General features: G+C 32.9%; 1 long non-coding RNA gene across 1 annotated transcript; it reads right to left on the bottom strand.

Moving 5' to 3' along the window:
• Positions 1-5325: 5325 nt before the first annotated feature.
• Positions 5326-8773, bottom strand: LOC143083118 (uncharacterized). Its single transcript, XR_012980563.1, has 3 exons — positions 8475-8773; positions 7835-7969; positions 5326-5425 (listed from the first exon to the last, which is right to left on the bottom strand). It is a non-coding gene; the product is annotated as an uncharacterized LOC143083118 (long non-coding RNA).
• Between the last annotated feature and the right edge of the window lie 4320 nt (positions 8774-13093).

Raw genomic sequence — 13093 nt, 5'->3', positions numbered from 1 at the left:
TTTTATATTTATTTTTCTGGTCAAAATTCTAACTACTTTGTTCTCATGAAATGATTACTAAAAATACTGTCATCTATGTATTCAAACTGAATATGTTCTAAAGGAAAATACTTTTTGGTAAGTTTTAAATATTAAATGAAACTTATTCAAGAATCCACCGACAAGAATGTAATAAGTACCACTTGGATTTATATTGGCATATTTATCTCGATATTTTTTTAATTATGAGAATAAAGAAGAAGGTGTTATGTACTTGCCTATTATTAATCAAATGATCATTTGTCTTCTGTAATAAATAACACGAGGAAAACTTATATAATTAAAAATGTCTCATCATAATCCAGAAACATTGTTAAAAATTTTGATGGTGAATATTTATGATAATCATAAATGATTTTGTTTTATATATAAATATTAACTAATTTCAGAAATTCAGAATCAAATTCAATCACATTTTTCCAATTACTAAATGCTTCTACCATAAAATAGTGGAGGAGGCTTTTTCACCTGGGCAAACTGATTTCAATTCAGATAGCATCACATTTAAGCAGTATATATTAATAATAGAATACCCTAGGTTTAATAATGTACCCCCTCAACTATCCCAAGAGTAAAATATACATGAATTTTGATCTTGGCATAGTGTACCTGAATTTAACTTCACAAATTTAGAGCAAAATTGCATCACTTAGTTGAAATACCATATTGTAACGAAACCCTCATTTCATACGAGTTACCTCCCCTTCTAATTTAGTGAATTTTTATTTCACTACTCAGTGGCTAATCCAGAACTTTTCATGAGGGGGCCCGCTCCAGTCATGCTACAGTGATTTCTTATATAATCTTCCCACAAAAAAGGGGGGGGCAAGGCTCCCTGGATCCACCTATGCTACTGTCATTCAAGATATCAGTGTTTTCATGTAAACCCGAGTCATTATTTGTTATTTTACCTTATATTTTCTGTAAAAAAAGATACATTATTAAATTTTGGAACAGTTCAATTGTAAAAATTCATAGAAGCATATCTTAATTTACTCCAAAAAATATAGAAATTTGTTATTTACAATCTTTTATTTAACATTTAATAATTTGGTTATGCATGAAAAAGATTTGAACATTTCTTTTTTCATTCTTTGATTAAAGTAAATTAACATTTCCAATTATTTTTTCTATTCAAGAAATTATTTACTTATTATATTAAGTAAAACATTTTGAAGAAAGAGATGAAAAAACACATAAAAAATTCATGTTGCATTTTGACAATTTTTTATAGAAAAAATGGAGTAAAGAATGAAATTTTTTTTTAACTTAAACAATTACCGTAGTAAATACTTGCTACCATTCTTTGGTGCCTGAGATAACCCTTTTTTTGTTTTGGTTAGTGCTTGTTGTCTGAGATCATTCCTGGTCTTTGGTAAGGTTGGTGAGTTGTGCCTGAAATCATCCCTGGTCTTTGGAAAGGTTGGTGCTTGGTGCCTGAGATCGTTCCTGGCTCTTAAGTTTGGTTGGTGCATGGTGCCTGAAAACCTCTTAGTTCTTTGGTTGGGTTGGTGCTCTTTGCCCTAGTTCATGCCTGTTCTTTGTTTTGGTTGGTGCTCGGTGCTGGAGATCATCCCGGTGCTTGGTGCCTGAGAACTTCTTAGGTCTTTGGTTGGGTTGTTGCTGTACAATATTTTGTTATAAGTGTAGACAATTTTCTGCCATTTCTTTTGGTTATGTGTTGTTTTGTCTTTTTTCACCACATGGTTTAATATTGGCCCTTTGGTATATTCCTTTTTTGTGTATCTCTTGTTTATCATTGTACCCGACTGTTAATTTTTAGGATAATTGTAGAAATACTATTAGCCATATGCTATTCCTAGATGTTCCAGGTTATGAATAACTTCTTGATTACATGGTGTGCTGCTTCATTTAAAAAAGGTGAAAGTAAGATGTCTCGTGTTAAATTTTGTGAGGTGGGATACTTCTTGTGTTCAAATAACACCAGTTAATACTTTGATTGATTTTGTTCTGTGGTTTTTATCTCATTGACAAAAATACACAAAAAGACAGAAATAATAAATACCGTATACCTATACATCTTTGTAAGAAAGAACTCTAAAATGGATATGAATAAGAGCGCTTAGTAATTTATCACTTCCATCAAAGAAATGGACATACAGAAATCTATATGCCACTTTCCTTCATCTGTTACAACATAGTCATACTCTGGGTCTATAACTGAGGTTCATCTACAACAAAAAACAAATTTGTAAATTATTAGTGTTGGAGAAAGTTGGTGTCACTTCCATCAAATGGGTACATGACTGAAAACATCCTCTCGGCTGCATCTGTAAAAAAAAATCTGTAGTGTGTTGGAGAACGTTTGTGTCACTTTCATCAAACGGGCCCATTAACAAGCTCATGGTAGAGTGATCTTGTTACTATTGTATAGTGCTGCGGAAACTATATGCTACCCTCCCTGGTCTAGTACAACGGAGTCTATTCAAGGTCTATGACTGTAACATCCCCCTGCTGCAATCTGCAAAAATCAAAATTTTAGAATTAAACATCTGTTGGTGAACTCTGAAATGAAACATAAATAAATATACAAAATTACATACGGGTATCTAAGAATAAAATCAATTAAACTTTGTTTTATTTTCTTTAAAGTAAAATTCAAAATTAATTTTTTTTTTTTAATCAACTTTTTTTACTTTATTTTCCCATGAAAGTTAGCATTGTAACTGCTGTAAAAATACCAAAACTATTGCCATTTGGCTTAGTTAGTCTGTTTCTTATGTTACCTTTTCTGACATGGGACACAGACTTCTTTTTAAATGAGTTTTACTGTGTGAATTGCTGCGTGTTTGTTTTTTCTACATTGGCTCCTAGAGGTATAGGTGTGCCCGGTTGAGATCTCTCAAACCTGTTTAACCCACTGTATTTATGCACCTGTCTCTAGTACACATTTTTGTGTAGGGCCTGCTGAAGCCTGCCTCCTGATGCTGAATTTTCTGGTTGAGTTGAAGAGCCATTAGTGGCCTTCGGCTGTTTTCTGCTCTTTGTTTGGGTTGTTGTCTCTGACATTATTTTCAATTTTGTATAAGATTCATATTTTTTGTTGGAAAAACCAGTTACCAAACCTGTTGTGTGCGGTGGCTCCCTTGTTTAATTTTTTTATTTTGACATTCTGTTCTTTTTATTATCTGACCAAGCTGAGCAACCTTCTACTACAATGGTACCTATTAAATGTTGCATGCATACAGACCAAAATGAGGTTAAATTATAGTCTTGGAAAAAAATAATAAATATGCAAAGTCTTTAGCTCATTTTTACAAAATTTAACTAAACAGACTGCTACCCGTTGGTTTTCCCGTTTGAATTGTTTTACACTAGTAATTTTTGAGGCCCTTTATAGCTTGTTCGGTGTGAGCCAAGGCTCCGTGTTGAAGGACGTTCACTGTACTAATAATGGTTTACTTTCATAAATTGTTATTTGGATGGAGAGTTGTCTCATTGGCACTCACACCACATCTTCCTATATCTACTTGCTAATTCCAGGTCATTACTTCATTATTCCACTTTAATTTATGTTTATCAAAAATTAAGTGCTGTTATTTATTGTCTTTTTTTTTTCTTTTTTTTTTTAGCAAATGCCTCGATCTTTAAGTGATAAATTATCTTAATGTATTTTTTTCAAACTTTTAAAAAGTGAATGGAAGCTGACTAAAAAACACCAGATAATTCAGTAATTTTTTTTTAACAATTTCAAGCTCCTATGTGTGTAACATATCAAACCTTAAGCTTAGCTTTACAAATTTGATGGATTCTTGTTTTTTGAGTGAAAGTGACAAGCTCCTTGTGAAAAGTATTCTAGTATTGCACAACCCATAAGCCTTGCTATCAACAGTAAATTTGGTGAAAATATTAAAATCAAATCTTATCATGTAGAAAAAGTTATGCTGCATTTTGTTCAAACTCATTTATACTCTTCAGAAACTAAAAAAAAATCAGTCAAAGTCAACCAAATGTTTAGCATTAACAATGCATTTGAACATTTCAATAGAACTAACATACATAAGGTCTTTATGACTCAAGAGGTAAAACAACCAACAATGACAAAATGCTTTCCATGTCCTCAACCAAGTCATCACTAAGGCCATTCAACTTCAATAAACATTTGTTTGTCTTAGTCAAAGTCAAAGTGCAGTGCTAGTGAAATAGTCTCAACAGAGTAGAAATGAGTAAAAAAAAAATGTTTTTGAAGATATTTGAACATTTATGAAATGGTATTTATTTCAAGATGTAGGACACACATTGGACATTTTAGTGTGCTGATTTGGGTCTCCATGCTGTGGTATTTTGTTAGAAGATTATTGCATCCTACATCTTAGCCTTGGAATTTATTATGGAAAATGGAAAAAAAATCTTTTGTTGATGAAAGCACATGACAAAAGGCAATTTAATGTAAACAATTTCTGTATTTCTTTTATCTTAGTTATCAATTATAGATATGAGGGTAGATAGGACCTTTATCGGGACTCCGGGATTGGGTGTTTTCAAACTAGGGATTTCGGGATTGACCCTTTCAACATCCCAGAATTCTTTTTTCGAAATTCGGTATGTCAGGATTTAAATTTTTTTAAATTCGGGACCTCAGGATTTCGAGTTTTTAAGCCCAGGATTTCAAGATAAGTTTTCAGAATTATGATCCATGTGGTCACAGTTATCTCCCATTGATTAAAGGTAAGCTTCATTAAAACAACTTCATTCACTTGTTAAATTTTGAAAAATGACCAGAACAACTGAATTAATTTTAAAACCATGGAGGTAGTGGCCATTTTCCTCAATAATAAGAGTGACATTTTTCTCGTGCGGGGGAGTCAAGATTTCCAAATAATTTGTTGTTTGTTAATTGCATCTGGCATTTTTTTTTTTTAAAGAACAAATTAGCTTATTCAAAATTTGAAACCCTTCAATTTGAAAAGTGTTCTGTATGAAATTTTGTAGTTTGGCTAGGCATTGCACAAAAAGGGTGGGCTTTATATAAAAAAGTTTCACCCTGCAACATGCTCATGTGCTTAGGTCAGATATTGGTGTGTATGTAAGTTATTTGTTAGTCTGTTCATTTTATTCACAAATCTTTTAGACTTTGGATGATTAACAAGTTCATGTATTGTATAAACATCAGTCTATAGTTGAAGACCTGTAGATGTCTTTGGTTATTTATTTTCATTGGGTAGCTGCCTTGTTGATTTATACCCTACATCCCCCTTTTTTATAATGATGCATAATATCTAACCAACAAAAAGAATACTCACCAAGTTTGATTATATAATATTTGGTAACCCCAGATATACTTAACAGCTGTCTTACTGTTCACATTGCTTACTCTTCAAGGTCATCAATCTCTCTTCTGCTCTCTGCTCAGTTGTTGGCTCCTCTAAAACATCATTTCTTTTTAATAAATATGAAAGAATGGAATTTAAAACTCTATATTATTTATCATTCTTTATAAATCTTGGTTGGTTGGCCGGGTCACCGGACACATTTTTAGGCCAGGTGAGCTAAAAAAGTGTACTTCACTTATATTACCTTATCGTTAACTTATAATGATAAATTTCATTGATAAAATGTATGTCTGTATAAATGACTTGTATATCAATAGCAACAAAAAGTACATTTTCATACATTTAATTTAAAAAAAAAACTTATTCAAACTTTTGAGTGAAAATGATAAATTTTGTGCAAATTGATTATGTATGAGATGAAGAACAGCAATAAAAGCACTGTTCCTTTCTTTTGTTCGTTTATTTATGCTGTCTATGTACTGAGTTTGTGTTCTGGATGGATATTCCTGTGTGCATATTCTTTGTTTACCTATTAAACTGTAGCACTAGGTCTATCAAAGATGAATACCGTTGTATACTTTATTGTCCAAATCATAATAGTACATGTAGTCAAATCTGAGAAAAGTTTATCAAAAAGAATTTTTGGAGAAATTCATCATCAAACAAGAATTTGTCCAAAGTACACGGATGCCCCACTCAAACTATCCTTTTCCATGTTCCATGGACCTTGAAATTGGGTAATAATCTAAGTTGGTATTAAAATTAGAAAGATTATACTATAGGGATCATATGTACTAAGTTTCAAGTTGATTGGACTTCAATTTTATCAAAAACTACCTTGACCAAAAACTTTAACCTGAAACTCCCACTTTCATTTTCTATGTTTAGTGGACCGTGAAATTTGGGTCAAAAGTCTAATTTGGCTACAAAATTAGAAAGATCATATCATAAGCAACAAGTCTACTAAGTTTCAAGTTGATTGGACTTCAGCTTCATCAAAAACTACCTTGACCAAAAACTTTAACCTGAACGGACGGACGCAAAGACGGACGAACGGACGAACGGAGCCACAGACCAGAAAACATAATGCCCCTCTACTATCGTAGGTGGGGCATAAAAACTAATCCAGAAGCTTTCGGTCTCAAACATTTATGATTTTTTTTTTTTAGTTTAGATCACCACAGAAACAATCTAATTGTTAATATATACTGAGTGCCAATGAAAACGCAACACTTTTGTTTTTCCAAAAAAACTTATAATTTTTATTTTATTTATATTAGAACTTTGTATAGTTGGTTGAAAATGACTTTAAAGACAATTTTCGACAACTTTACGGTTGAGTGATTTTTGGAACAAATGCTAAGTAAGGGTTATTTTGAACGAACACAAACCGAGTTCACTGCTTTTCAACATACGCACCATTTTCACGATTTTGTCATTTAAAGCTTGGCTAATGTAATGAATTTTCCCGCCCTTATTGTTAGGAAACTGCATTAACATCTGAGTAAATGCCAGGACTTTCCGACAACCAGCGACATGCAGTTTTGGGCATGATCCAATGAAGCCTTTCACAGCATACAATTACGAGAAGACTGAAGTTGTAGCCTTTACAATAACTCAAATCATCCACAAATTCAACCAAAATGGATCATTTAATGATAAGCCACATCCCGGGGTACAAAAAGCAAGAAACGCTCAGCAAGACCGATACATTTGGTCTTTCGCATATCCGATATCGACTATGATGGCTGTCCAAATGTCAAAGAGTTCAATGGTGGTCACGGTAGAACCTTTGGATCAATTTCAGTTGAAAGCACCATTTGCGCAGAAATTGTTTAAGAGCACCACAGTCTTTCCTTATTGACATCTAAACAGAAGTCTGGCGTAAATACCGAATTCTGTAGACCAAAAATCATGCATTATGTACAAAAAAACGTCAATGGTGGTTACATGGATATTTGGCACCCGCCTTTGCTAAAAGTCATGCTTTTCGCCGGATTTTGGTCCATTCGACCAAATTTTGCCTCAGATTTGACATGTTTTAGACGACGAAAACCACCTCCAATATCATAAAGTCAGCTTGAGTTTGCTTTGCGGGACAAGTGGAATAACATTCCTCAGGGTCACATTAAACGTCCGGGATGATCAAATCCACGGCGCTGTCGAGATTGCGCTGCACCACGGGGTTGTAACATTTTTTGTTAGGACTGTTAGTTGATGATTCGACATCGGATGTTTCGTTTACCTATTGCGGCCGAAAGATGACAATAACACATTTTTGTTTGATATCGATCTATTGTTAAAATTGTTAATTTTCAAGAACAATTTATTTTGAGGGATTATCATTTCTTATATAAATTTTATTTTTGAAAAACCAAGTGTTGCGTTTTCATTGGCACTCAGTATACATATAGTACAATATATTATCAGATAAACCTGCTAGTAATCCGGATGGTAAAAAAAAAATTGATTAAGTTTCGTAATAAATTATTTGACTATACCTGTATTCACTTGGTCTACTGTATCAAGAGAAAATCAACATGTTTGTGAAATGAAGTTGATATACTGTCTTGCTTTCCTAGATGCTTCTAATACCAATTTAGATTTTAGATGACTAAGTTTGTAGTGTCAAAGTACTGAAAAGAAACATTTAATATTAAAATTATTCCAGAAAATATGTTGCAAACCAAAAAGTATGTGTGTTTACTGTACCCATACCTTCCCTAAAGTTTTGTTGGAAAATTTTTGATTTAGCAATGTTGCTCCCATAGACTCAATATTTTTGAGTCTATTGACCCTACAATACAAGGTTTTCAACATAGACCTTTTCAGTAAGTTTTGCCAACCAGTTCAAAAACTTTACCCAAATTTGATTGGTTAAACTGTTAATTGTTCCCTAGACAGATACATGAATGTGAGCTCTATTCTTCTTGTTATATTTGCCACTGGACATTATGCAACCAACAATCAATCATGAATCTTAAATGGTTATAAAGTAAAAGCTCTATGCTGTAACTCAAGTAAAGTTTGTATATAAAGACATGCACAGATTTTATATCTCTAGTAGTAAATCAAACAAAACAGATCACATTAAAAAAATTAATAATAAATAAATGATACCTTAAATCTTCTATAACTTACCTTAAATCTTCTATAACTTTGAACTCATTTGATGTCCCAAAATTTTTTAAGGAAAAACACAGGGGTTTGTTCAAGTAAAGATCAATTTAAACTAAAATGAAGCCCAATTCAAATCTGTTGATCACATGATAATTTATACACTCAAATCTACTCACTTCACACTTGAGTAACCAGCCGTGTAGCCAAATATTTTCACCTGACAAAAGTATTGCAAAAAAATAAGTAACGAATTTTGCTCAGATAACAATGAATTGCCCTCAAGGGAATTCTTTTTAACTTATTAAAATTTAAAGAACAGTAAAATCGAAGCATGAGGCTCAAAGAACCTGCATTCAAATTTTTAAGTTTGACCACGAAAACTGATAAACTAAAAAGTGGACCAAGGACTACGGAAGCCGATAAGGGCCATTCAAAAAAAATTAATTATGTCGTAATTACGACATAGCATGTCGTAATTACGACATAACATGTCGTTATAACGACATCGCTATGTCGTAATTTCGACATAACATGTCGTTATAACGACATCGCTATGTCGTAATTTCGACATATCATGTCGTAATAACGACATCACTATGTCGTTATAACGACATCGCTATGTCGTAATAACGACATCGCTATATATAAAAGAATATGTATTATGATTGCCAAGAGACTAAATGACACAGATATTAACAACTATACGTCATCATAATGCCCCCAATAATTAGAAAAGCCCCCGCATAGTAGGCTATAAAAGAGGGAGGAAAGATACCAGAGGGAGAGTCCCCGAAATGCTGTGTTGCAGACAGTGTTATTATTCAATTATTAGCTCCCTTGGTAAAACTCCAAATTTCATATTTAATGCATTTTATTGTTAAATAATTTACATGAAGCTTATTAAGTATATATTTGTTAATTGCATAGCTTTTGCTATTTGAATTCATTGGTTAAAGATATTTATTTATATTGTAAAGTTTAATATTTGCATCGTCGCAAAATCTTTGGATACCTTCTTTGAATACCTTCAGTGAGAAACATATATATTTTATAAAAATTTCAATAGAGGTTAATAAATTAACGTTTGTCAAATGGCTGGACAGACAGATTAAGTAGATAATACTATTTGAATTAGCAAGCCTAACTTGCCAGCTAAGCTTCCCATCTCCCTCAAAATAAGCGCATACTACATGGCTTCTTGTAATAAGGGTGAATTTAAGTATCAATTGCTCTAATGCTACTTTCAAACGTTGGTCACGATATTCCTACAACACGTTACACTTAAAATGCGACGTCGAAGAGGGTCTTTGACTTCGATTAAATTTTGCAAGTTTTATTCGGTTTTTTATATTGTTGGTTGATTCTGGTTCTGTTCGTTTTGTGATGTCATTTTATCAAAAAATTACCTCGAGTTGTGGAAATCGATATAATAATGTTTACCCTTTAAGTTATTTCAACTTAAAATGCAGTACTGTCGCAAGTAATGTAAGAAGGAAAGATGGGACGGAAGTACATGTATACGGTTTTCATATTTTTTTTTATCATAGGATGTTTAACTTTCAAGTTGCATATCATCTGTCATTGTAAAATTTCTATATCTTAATTCATCCCCAAAACAAATATATCTGACACTCTGCAAGTAAATCGAACATTTTTACCTTGGTTAAATTTGAATAGAATTGTATTTTCCCTGACACATAAGTTGTCGAAATACACCCCTTCAATTACTTGAACCTTGGCTTGAGAATTATTTCCAAAGTCATCTTCAGATATATACATTTTAAAATATAGTAATCTACTCCTGGGTCGTCCGCGAAAACGGCAAACAAAAATATAATCCCGGTTTTTTTTTAATTCGATGAAACGGTTTTCGATGCTGTTTGGGATTCGTCTTTCAATTACCTTCATTTCATGCACAAGTTTATATTGACGAAAAGTTCCGGCTTCGCTAGTACAGGAATTACTTTCATCACGAAATAGCAGGACAAATCGCGAAGTAAAACATTCCGTGAACTGGTATTAAGTGTTTTGATATTGGTGATTGCACCTAACTGAAGTGACGACTTTAAATGATCTATTTCGGAGAACTTCCGTAACATAAATTTCAATTTATTTTACAAAATGGGATTTTCCTCCCATTTCCAAATTCTTTTAAATAAATCGTTAAAAGCTATACAATTAATAAAAATTGCAAAATTTAACCTGTGTCGAACCTATTTCCCCGGGCGGAGTCTTTAGCCACATGCACTATTTTTTTTCGGCAGCAATCATTAACATCTTTCTCCAAATTTCATAACACGATTTGTTTTAATTTTCATAAACATTTAATTGAAACTTTAGCACATTTAACGTCGGAAATTAGCGTCTTTAGGATTTTAGACGTTTTCAGACATTTGGAAAAATTGGCTACCGTTTTGTAATGTATGGAAGCATTTTATTCCTTTAAGACCCAAATATGTAGTTAATAAGGAAAGAATCTTGGCATTTTTTACTCTTCGTATATCTAACTTTTGTTTTGATCAATTATACAAAAATGGCTACCGTTTAAAAAACGACTGTGTAGAGAAGATTTTATTGAATCAGCAATATTTGAACTCACATGAGGCAAATATTTGTGCTTTTGTTAGATATTATTATTGTCTTACTTTTTTTTATTCATTTTCTACTATAACATGCAGTCGAGTCAAAAGAAATTTGGTAAAATAACGGCTTTAACGCCACAAAGAACCGACACATGTCGTTGTTCCTGTCAAGAATCAAGAAGATCAGAGAATAAGAAATAGGATCACTATACATAAGAGTTAAAACAGTTTTTCATAAATGTAACGTTGGATGGGGACATCCGTTTTTTCCACATAGCTTTCTTTTTTAATCCTCAAATATACTAGATATTACTTAGGAGATGATCAAGAGCTGTAAAAACATAATTCAAAACATATATTGAATTTGTTTTAATATTGGTTCGTGTTTTCTAACATTTTTATTTTGTTTTGCGGATGAAATTTCGAAGATTCTGTTTTAAATCCTAGGGGTTGTAGGAACATCGCGCGTGCCCAACGTTTGAAAGTAGAAATAGAGCTATCAATACTTCAATACACCCTTATACCAAGAAGCCATGTAGTTTGCGCTTATTAATAGGGAGATGGAGAGCTTGGCTTGACTTGGTTGTACAATGTCAGTCCTCTAATAATTCCACATTTTATTCTTTCAACATGTGTGACTGCATATATCTATTCTACGACCGGTAACTTTTTAATCTAAGCGACTTTGTCTGACTGTACAGACATAGCACTAGGAGCCATGTTAATCTAAATTGGTATCCATAACATATATAAGTTTCTCACTGAAGGTATCCAAAGAAGGTAACCAAAGATTTTGCGACGATGCAAATATTAAACTTTTCAATATAAATAAATATCTTTAACCAATGAATTCAAATAGCAAAACCTATGCAATTAACAAATATATACTTATTAAGCTTCATGTAAATTATTTAACAATAGAATACATTAAATATGAAATTTGGAGTTTTACCAAGGGAGCTAATAATTGAATAATAACACTGTCTGCCACACAGCATTTCGGGGACTCTCCCTCTGGTAGCTTTCTTCCCTCTTTTATAGCTGACCATGCGGGGGCTTTTATAATTATCGGGGACATTGTGATGACGTATAATTGTTAATTTCTTTGTCATTTAGTCTCTTGCCAATCATAATACATATTCTTTTAAATATAGCGATGTCGTTATAACGACATAGCTATGTCGTTGAAACGACATAGTGATGTCGTTATTACGACATGATATGTCGTAATTTCGACATAACATGTCGTTATAACGACATCGCTATGTCGTAATTTCGACATAGCGATGTCGTAATAACGACATGTTATGTCGAAATTACGACATGCTATGTCGTAATAACGACATAAAATAATTTTTTTGAATGGCCCTTATCGGCTTCCGTAAAGGACAGATATGAAGAATCAAGTTTTTCTATAGGCGGATCCAGGGGGGGGGGGGGCCTTTCGTGGGAAAAATTTGGTTGCTTATATAGGGAATCATTGAAGCATGACTGGAGCGCCCCCCCCCCCCCCCCCCCTTAGGTCAGTCAGCGGGCCCCCCTTATGAAAAGTTCTGGATCCGCCACTGTTTTCTACCTTTTGAAATATAGCTTAATCATATATACACTTCAACCCCCGGCTGCATCTTCATGTTAACTGTAAAAAAAAATATAAGTCTTTACATGCTTTGTTTGATATGGAAAGGTATATAGCCACGCTTCAGGCCCAATTTTATTTTCTCGACTTTCAAGTTTTATACATAATATGAATCTTATTGCAGAGAAATAAAAAAAAAAGTCAAAGTTTTACGCTTCCCAAATTTGAAAATTTGAAAAAAGATGATTGTTTATTCTCTCGTCAGTTTTTTACCACTTAACCTCATCTAAACGAACAACCCCAGTCATCGATTTTTTTATACTTTGTGGTATTGTTGATATAGTATCTGACTATCAATAAAATTTTATCTGAGGAAATGTATTAAAACAGATGATTTCCAACCATGAACATGAATAGCGTCTCGAATCGACAACGTAGAAAACGTATAAAAATCGTCCAGTGGCCGTGACAAAATTGCAAGA

The sequence above is a fragment of the Mytilus galloprovincialis genome, chromosome 1, assembly GCF_965363235.1.
Source record: "Mytilus galloprovincialis chromosome 1, xbMytGall1.hap1.1, whole genome shotgun sequence".
Classification (NCBI taxonomy): domain Eukaryota; kingdom Metazoa; phylum Mollusca; class Bivalvia; order Mytilida; family Mytilidae; genus Mytilus; species Mytilus galloprovincialis.
The sequence above is the reverse complement of the archived record's forward strand: the minus strand, read 5'-3'. Positions and strand labels throughout refer to the sequence as shown.